The sequence below is a fragment of the Rattus norvegicus genome, chromosome 6, assembly GCF_021556685.1.
Source record: "Rattus norvegicus strain SHRSP/BbbUtx chromosome 6, alternate assembly SHRSP_T2T, whole genome shotgun sequence".
Taxonomy (NCBI): Eukaryota; Metazoa; Chordata; class Mammalia; order Rodentia; family Muridae; genus Rattus; species Rattus norvegicus.
In genome coordinates, this window is record NC_141539.1 from 6,723,174 (window position 1) to 6,732,050 (window position 8,877).

Below are 8,877 nucleotides of genomic sequence, written 5' to 3' on the forward strand. Positions count from 1 at the left end.
TTCCACAACCTACTTGTCCTTTTGCTTGCTGGAACTCGATCCACTGAGTGGATTTCTCTCAATTGGTGATGGGCATCTGGGTTGGTGGACTCAATGACTCTGTGAAAATGAGTGTGATTCTGGGAGAGAGTGCGTTGTGGTAGACAGACCTGGGTTTTTAAGCTATGTTTGGCCAATCCTCTTTGGAGCATATACATTAGTCTCTCATGGCACATTCTTATAGGGCTAACACCTAGCAGTCCCTTATACAGGGTGTTTCTTAAATATTACATTTCATTTTTCATTGTATTTCTCACATTAGGGCTCTTGCCCTGCCTGCTGACCAAGATACAGCCCAATGGGCCCCTGCTCCCTGCAGTACTCACCCTCTCAGGCACCTTGCAGTGCTTGGCAGCTCCAGGCAAGGCAGGAAAGGCCAAATCCAGTGTCAGTGAAAGGCACAACATGCTGAGTGCTGGAGAGTGACACTGGCAGGTGCAAGAGTTGTGCAAGGGTGGGGGTTGGGGGAGCAGGATGGAGAACCTACTGTGCTGCTGGCAAGTAGCAGCATAGTCAGGACTGGAAGAAGCACAAGCTGGTGTGCCAGGGCAGAGAGTACCCCAGAGCGCAGCAGGGTGTGCACTGCCCCACGTTGAGACCCTGCAGGGTGAAGCACCCGGAGCTGCGGCCTGATCAATACTTGGTTCAGAGACTGTCCAGGCCAGCCACAGCCCAGCTGCTAGGATCCTCCACCTAGCAGGTTTCTGGGTGTGAGGGCGCCAGCCTGTGTTCAGCGGTTGGTGACTGCTGGGAGGCGCTGAGTCCTGGTGGAGAGCTGTGGCCCAATGGGCATAGCAAGCCTCTGTCTGCGATGAAACTGGCACCGGAAGTGCATTGTGCCGTGCAAAAACAAGTACAGCATCTGCATAATGGACGACTTCCTGGGAAGAAAGACCAGGCAGCAGATCATCAAAGAGGTGCATGGCTTTGGCAAGTTCACATACAGGCAGCTGGACAGCCAGAAGTGTGACTCTTCCAAGGACATCTAGGAGGAACAAAATCACCTGGATTGATGGCAAGGAGACCACCCATTGCCCTGCTCATGAGCAACATGGACGACTGGTCCCCCACAGCAGCGGGGAGGTGGGCAACTACAGGATAAACTGCTGAAAGAAACTTTGGCCCCCAATTCTTGTCATACTCCCTTGGCCTTCTGGTGAGCACTCTGTTTCATCCTGAGGAACTAAAACAAATTTCCTGTGCTGACGGGATATCTAGATGTGGTACTGACTAGCAGCAGGTGAAGATCTGCCTTCAGACATGACACACCCTGCTATTGGTCAGGTGACCAAGGGATTCTGTTGAGACTCTGTCCAGCATTAACTGATCACATGTATATAACCAGAACACAAGGGTACTCCATGCCTCTGTGGATATTATCTTCTTGTTGTATCATGCTGGCTGGTCTCCTGAGCTGAGACTTGAGGACCTGAGTAGAACATGCTTTCCTTTCCCAGAGGGCTGTTTGCCTTGAGTCTGCTTTTCTTTTCTTCATTGACATGAAATGGGAGGATATTTGGAGTTGGCCATCTATTATGTTCAGCCAGTGCAGTTCAGAGTGGGGCAGTGCCAAGCCATGGTTGCTTGTCAGCTAGCCAATGAAACAGGCTATATCCATCACGTCAAATGCCCAAATGGAGATGGAAGATGCATGAACTGTATGTATTATCTAAATAAAAACTGGGATGCCAAGGTAAGTGGAGGTATCCTTCAAATTTTTCCAGAAGGCAAAGCCTAGTTTGCTGTCATTAAACCCAAATTTGATGGACTGCTGTTTTTCTAGGCATAACTCCCATCAAGTACAGACAGCGTACACTACAAGGTATTCAGTTTGCTATTTTGCGGCAGATGAGTGAGCAAAAGCTAAAATAAAATACTTAATAGGTGAGGAAGGTGTGAATATTGAACTCAAGCCACAATCAGTCAGCAAAATGGCTAGCAGGGCCTTGGATCCGGCAGTGCCCCCATCACCTATAGCCTCTTATTTGCCTTCTGTGGACTCAGGGTCATGTGGACAGGATGAACAGAGACACCTGCCAGATATTTCAGCTTGAAGCCAGGCAACTGTGACAGGTTTCATCCATTAGTAAATACAATTTATACTTAAAAATGCAACATTACAGAATATTAAAATATTTAAATAAAAACATAAGAAGCAAAATCTCAGGGGGATCCAGTAACCAGGTGATGTAGGGCTTTCCTCCTCCATATGTAATTTTTAGTACCATACAGTCATGATTCCTTTCCTGAATCCTTTCATAAGTTATTAGAATTCATTTCAGAATCTCCTTACCCATGCCATGAGTGTAAGCAATTTGTCTAACAACTTCATTGGCAGGAATAAGTAAGTGGGACAAAGTGAATCAATGGACTGAGTTGAGCAGACATTGAATTCATCTGAGTGGTTGGCATCTCCAGATCCTTCAGTTTAGTATCCATGGATCCAGGAGAGCACACTGTGCAGGGCTTAAATCAGATTCTGTAATGGGGAGGAGGAAGAAACTAAGTTTTTCTATTATTTGTTCTTTTTGAAAATACGAAATGGGAGATCAGTCAGTTTTCCTGTTTTTGCAACATCTTACTCTGAGCTCCAGGATATACAATGGGATATATTGCTTTCCAGATACCATGGGCTTTTCAGAAATTCCAGTTTCCTGAAACTGCATGGCCTACATTGGTGTTGGGATGTTGTGGACTGGCCAGTAGGAAGTGGAAACATCCTCTGAGGGGCAGATGAGGCTGATTATATGAAAGGCAAAAAGAAGAGGCAAGACTCAGTTATGGGTGACTGCTGCTGAATACCAGCAGGTGTTTCCTCAAAGCCTTATTTTACTATGGTACTGTGGGAAACATGACCACAAGCTAACAGAAACAAATTTTTAAAATATACAATTCATTTGTTCCCATTCCCCAAACCTCTCTGTTTTTTCCACCAAGGCCCATAGAAATTTAAGCCTCAAATACGTCTCCTCTTATTGTTCCATACCTCAGCAGACTGAGAAATCTGCCAATAGGCCTTGACCTGCCTTGACTATGCCTGGCAGGCAGACTTTTTCTCTCTTTTCTTCCTCTGTTTGAGAACATGAACAAATTGCTTACTACAGTGGGAGATTTCCGTTATCAACAAACATAAATTTTCCTAAATCATTAAAGCTAGAAAGCCAGTAATTGATGGGCTGGTGTGGTAAGGTCATTCTAACTAAACCACCCACGGAGAAAAGTAAAAGAGACAGCCACACCTGTCTTTAGGAAACAAGATGTTCACAGGTCATTTGAGTATGGGTGCTGATTGGGAGAGAAGAGGTCATGAATGGAGCTACAACACCACTCCTTTGGATCTGTTTTCAAAAGGCATGTATTAGAAATTTAACTGCAGCTCTCTTTTTCCAGCTGGAACCATGAAGGCTGTACCAGAGAAGGAAAAGAAGGTTGCCGCTGCGCCAGGAACCCTTAAGAAGAAAAAGGTTCCTTCTTTGCCAGAAACCCTTGAGAAAAATGGAAGGAATTTCGCAGAGTTGAAGGTGAAGCACCTGAGGAAGAAGTTTGCCCTGAAGACATTGCAAAAGGCAAGGAGGAAGCTCATCTAGGAGAAGGCAAGGCACTATCACAAGGAGTACAGACATATGTACTGAGATTCGCATGGCTAGGATGGCAAGGAAAGCTGGGAACTTCTATGTGCCTGCAGAACCAGAATTGGCCTTTGTCATCAGAACCCGAGGCATCAATGGAGTAAGCCCAAAGGTGCGCAAGGTGTTGCAGCTGCTTCGTCCTCGGTAGATCTTCAATGCCACCTTTGTTAAGCTCAACAAGGCTTCAATTAACATGCTGAGGACTGTGGAACCGTACATTGCATGGGGGTACCCCAACCTGAAGTCAGTAAATGAGCTCATCTACAAGCGAGGCTCTGGCAAAATCAATAAAATATGCATTGCCTTGACAGATAACTCCTTGATTGCTCGATCTCTAGGTAAATTTGGCATCATCTACATGGAGGATCTAACTCATAAGATCTATACAGTTGGGAAACGCTTCAAGGAAGCAAATAACTTCCTATGGCCCTTCAAACTATCTTCTCCACGAGGTGGAATGAAGAAAAAGACAACTCACTTCGTTGAAGGTGGAGATGCTGGCAACAGGGAAGACCAGATAAACAGGCTTATTAGACGGATGAACTAAGGTATTGCCTGTGATATTTTTATAATCTGGTCAGTTAATAAACAGTCACAGCTTGGCAAAAAAAATTTTAACTGCAATAAAATTGTGTCAGTAAATGTGCTCCAATGATAGGAGATTAGGTTTTGGGGGCCATATTGACACAGAAACTGGATTAATGGCAACATCCTGGAAAGTAGCTTGTGTCACAAGGAGAACTTCAGTTATCCCTTGCCTAGGCCATCTACTCTCTTTTATTCTCTTTTTCCTCTGTCACTGCTCTAGCTGGGCTGATGTAGCAAGAAGGCTCTTACCAGAGACAAGTCAAAGTAGAATTAAGGTGGAAACTTTAGTTTGTTTCCTTAGCGGTACATTGGACTGGAAAGGCTGTGAGGGAACCTAGTGGGAGGAGATGGAAAAAGGCAGGAAGAAGCAAAGAGGACAGTGGTCATGTTCCCCATTCTCTAACAGACCCTTCATAGAAGCATTTTAAGGAAGGATGGTTTCAATGGCTCAAAGATTGATAGGAGACAGTTCATTCTAGAAAGGCTCTGTGTGGTCACGAGAGGTCTAGTTGGTAGAAGTAGACTGGCTGGCAGTATGTGAATGAGACTTTCCATTTGGATGGAGCAGGGAACAGATATAGGGAAATTCTAGCTCTTAGCTTCTTCTTTGTGATTTAGTGCAAGAATCTAGCCTAGGGGGTATGGTGTCACCACCATTCAGATTGAGTTTTGTGACAATTTTCTCTGCCTAACCCCGCAGAGACACATTCTAAGGTATGCTTCACTAACATGCTAGGTATTTTTTACTTACTCAAGTTGTTAATGATCATCAACAGAGCAAAGACAAGAAGGTAACATGGCCATTTAGAGGCAAGAATCAAGGAGTGATATTCATGCAAGCCACAAGAAAGCTACAGAAAAGCTGAGACATCAAAGAGCCATTCACATTTTCTTACTTTTTTTCATGGTTTTCCCAGGATGACATTTAGATGCCCATGGTAGCTTAAGGCATTTCTGGATGAAACCAGTTGTCCTCCTGTGTGACATTAGGACACAGTTGCATGAAAAAAAAATTGAAACAGCGATCTTTTTTTTTTTCTGATTCTGATGGACATAAGTCTGATACTAGGCTGGAAATGTCTTTATAATGTTCAGTACTTTTGTAAATAAAGGATAGATAGTATAATCTAATTGAATCTTAAAATATTGTCCACTCTGTATTTCTTGAAATATGCATTTACATGATATTCATTTGCAATTGTAGGAACTTGTACTTTCTTCTATACCTATGACCTCTCTGCTCATGGACAGAATTACTAAAGACTATGATGACTGGGGTTGTGTGTGTTTTCTATTTGTGTCTGTTTCTGTGGGTGTGTTTGTGTATTTATGTGTTTGTGTAAAAATGGAGGCTCTGTCAACCTTTGGTATTTTTTCATAGTAGCTATTGTCCACAATCTTTTTGAGATGAAGTTTTTATTGGTTTGAAAGTCAATAAGCAGACTTGGCTGCCAAAATGTCTTTATCTCTCCTCTGATACTTGCCATGTGTGTATATACCTGGCTTTTGACATGGGTTCTGCACATTGAACTAAGGTCCTACTGACAAGTGCCTGACAAGTACTTTACCCACTAAGATATCTCTGCAGCCCACAAAGAGTAATCTTTGATTGAATATTTCCTGAGGTAAGATCTTTTTTTTTTTTGGTTCTTTTTTTCGGAGCTGGGGACCGAACCCAGGGCCTTGCGCTTCCTAGGTAAGCGCTCTACCACTGAGCTAAATCCCCAGCCCCCTGAGTTAAGATCTTATTAACTATTAGGTATGCCCATTGAATTATTGAAGAAAAATTTCAAGGGAACATATAAGTCTCCCTTTTTTTGGTTCCTGTTCTATTCCCTGGCTACAAAATAGAGAAAGGAATAAGATTGCTTAATTCCGACTCAGTCAAACAACCCTTGAGAAATGTGAAAACGATCAATTCTTCCAATGGCTCAGTTCTTTTGTCAGTTGTGTATCAAACCGTCCTGTGTACATAGGTCTAGATGGAAGAGTAGAGGAAATAACAGAATTACAACACCAACCATATTTTCCTGCTAACTCCTTAGGAATAATATATTTTATAATTCTTCATCTTCCCATAAGACAACTTCTTACCTTAATCTTCCCCATCACAAGATAACATAGATTTGACCTTAGGAGGGACAGTCAGAGTTGACCTCTATTTTCACAGAGGCACTATTCGTAATGTCTACTTAAGGCCTTCGAGAGTTAAGTGAAGCCTAAGATCTCTCTACTAAGCTAGTTAACACTGGTATATATTCAGTAGATATTTTTCAGTCTTTTAAATTTGATTGTTTAGCCAAAGGAAGGAAGAAAGAAGAAAGGAAGAAATGGTGGAAGAAGAACATGCGTACTTGGTTATTATTATTCAATAGTGAATGTTCAAGAAATAGAAATATTTCTGGACTGCCAGTATGAGGAGTCCTCATGAATTTCTGTTTCTGCTTCATTAGATAAAATTCTGCAATTCCTTCAAATGGAAAGCAGCACAAATATTTGTCCTGTGATTGGAAAGACTATAGTAAATTGAGCATGACTGTAAATCAGACAAAATGCTGAAGGTCCAGCTAAACAGGAAGGTTAGTGATTGTGAGCAAGGGTGCAGTGAAACTATCAAACTGAACACAATCATGGGTAGAAGGAAGAAAACTTTTCCTAGGGAAGTTCAAAACTGCCATGGCTATATTTCAGAGGAAAGAGAGAGAGTAGCAAAATATCAAGGAAAATCCTTGACTGTTACCAAGACAGTATAGGTAGCTGCTGAGAAGGGTATGCAAGCTGAACAGATTGGAAGTTTTACAACAACAGGAGGAAGCAAATAAAGCCATGAGGGGGATTTGAGAATATGTCTACTTCAGCTCCTAGATCCCAATTAAATGTGTTTATTGTGGGGAAGTTAGTGCAGGACCATGAGGAAGCTGCTCACAGCTCCCAGGGAGTAAATCACCGACCAAAGAAAATTCTTGAGTCTGTGCATGGCTCCTCCTACATATAAAGCAAAAGACTTACTCATCTGGCATCATTGAGAGGGAAGATGATTGGTTCTGTGGAGTCTTGACACCACAGAGAAGTGGGATGAAAGAGGGGTGAGTTAGAAGTGGGTGGGTGCGAGAGCACATTCTTAGTGGCTGTGGGGAGGGTTTTGGTGTAGGCAGTTCATGGAGGAGAGAATGGAGAGTGGGCTAACACTTGAAATGTAAACAAAATGATTAATAAAGGAAAAAAAAGTGAGGTGTGACCTTGTTAGAGAAAGTGTGTCATTGTGAGCATGGAACTTGAGAACCTCATCCTAGCTCTGTGGAGGTCAGTTTTCTCCCGTTTGCATATGGAACAACATGTAGAATGCTCAGCTCTCCCTATAACAGCCTGCCTGGACTTTACTATGCTCCTGCTTTGATGATAATGGACTGAACCTCTGAAAATGTAAGCCTGACCCCCTACTTGAATTTTTTTGCTATAAAAGGTGCTTTGGTCATTGCGTATGTTGACAGCAGTAAAACCCTAACTAAGACAGTTTGCTTTGAAAGTTAATTAGTAGAAATGAATAGAAAATATTTAGCTTTGTGAACTGATACAAAAATGAATAAACCAGGCTCTGAATATGGCAGACTAGACACATAACAACTATATCTCTAGGAATCTGAAACAGAATCTTGCCTCCATGAATACAGCGAGAGGTGAGACTTATAAAAAGCAGCAAAGCCAACACAAAACAGGAGAGGTTTAGACACCAGAATTTCAGATTTGTAAAGTAAACCATAATATATATATATATATATATATATATATATATGTGTGTGTGTGTGTGTGTGTGTGTGTGTGTGTGTGTGTGTGTGTGTGTATGTATATGTATATGTAGAGCTGGAGAGATGGAAAATTTCTTATCTTGCTCTAAGTGGATTCACAGTGAAACAGGAAAGATCAGCCTTTATGCCACACAACCTCCTTAATTGAGTGAATCTTTAAGACACTTCCTAGTAATGTTGATACTCCCAATAAAATTATTTGAGTTGTTGTACATTAACTGGAATTTTGCTACTGTTATAAGTAATGCCCTATAAATGATCCTAGGTTGATAACATCCACTCTGAACACTCCACTGAGGAGCTAGCTGGCACTTCTGGAAAATGATGCATTAGATGGGAGTCATCCCATGATGCAGCTGAAGCAAGCTGATGCTGGAGGATGAGCTTACACTGGTGGTGCACAAAGGGTCAACACAAAGGAACTTCTGCAAAGACCACCTAGATTAGTATTGGCCACCATGCCACTCTTCCAGTAGCATTTAAATGTCCAAAGGTTTTCATATCTCCTGAGCTCAAAGATCCTCACTTTGTTTTCAGGCTAAGGAAGCAACCTTCCATGTTATTAGAACAACTGTCACTGGGGGGCAACAGGGTCATAGATGTGTGCTCTCCAATTCAAATTCAACTCTGCAGAGAAATCAGGTCAAAGGCCCTGTTCTGAGGAAAGTCGGTTGGTGGAAATATTGAGGCAAGTGTCAGCCAGTATTCTGTTAAAAGGACAAAATTCACTCAGAAGTATAAATTCACATATGAGTGGCAACCTCACCATGGCTTTAATGATTGTTATTCTGTCACATTCCCACTTCACTTTCTCT

The 8,877-nt window shown here is 42.3% G+C and overlaps 1 pseudogene across 1 annotated transcript; it reads left to right on the plus strand.

The window, feature by feature from the left end:
* Positions 1-3,435: 3,435 nt before the first annotated feature.
* On the plus strand, positions 3,436-4,298 carry LOC148005015 (large ribosomal subunit protein uL30 pseudogene; annotated as a pseudogene). Its single transcript, XR_015622188.1, has one exon. The product of XR_015622188.1 is annotated as a large ribosomal subunit protein uL30 pseudogene (transcript).
* The last annotated feature ends 4,579 nt before the right edge of the window (positions 4,299-8,877 follow it).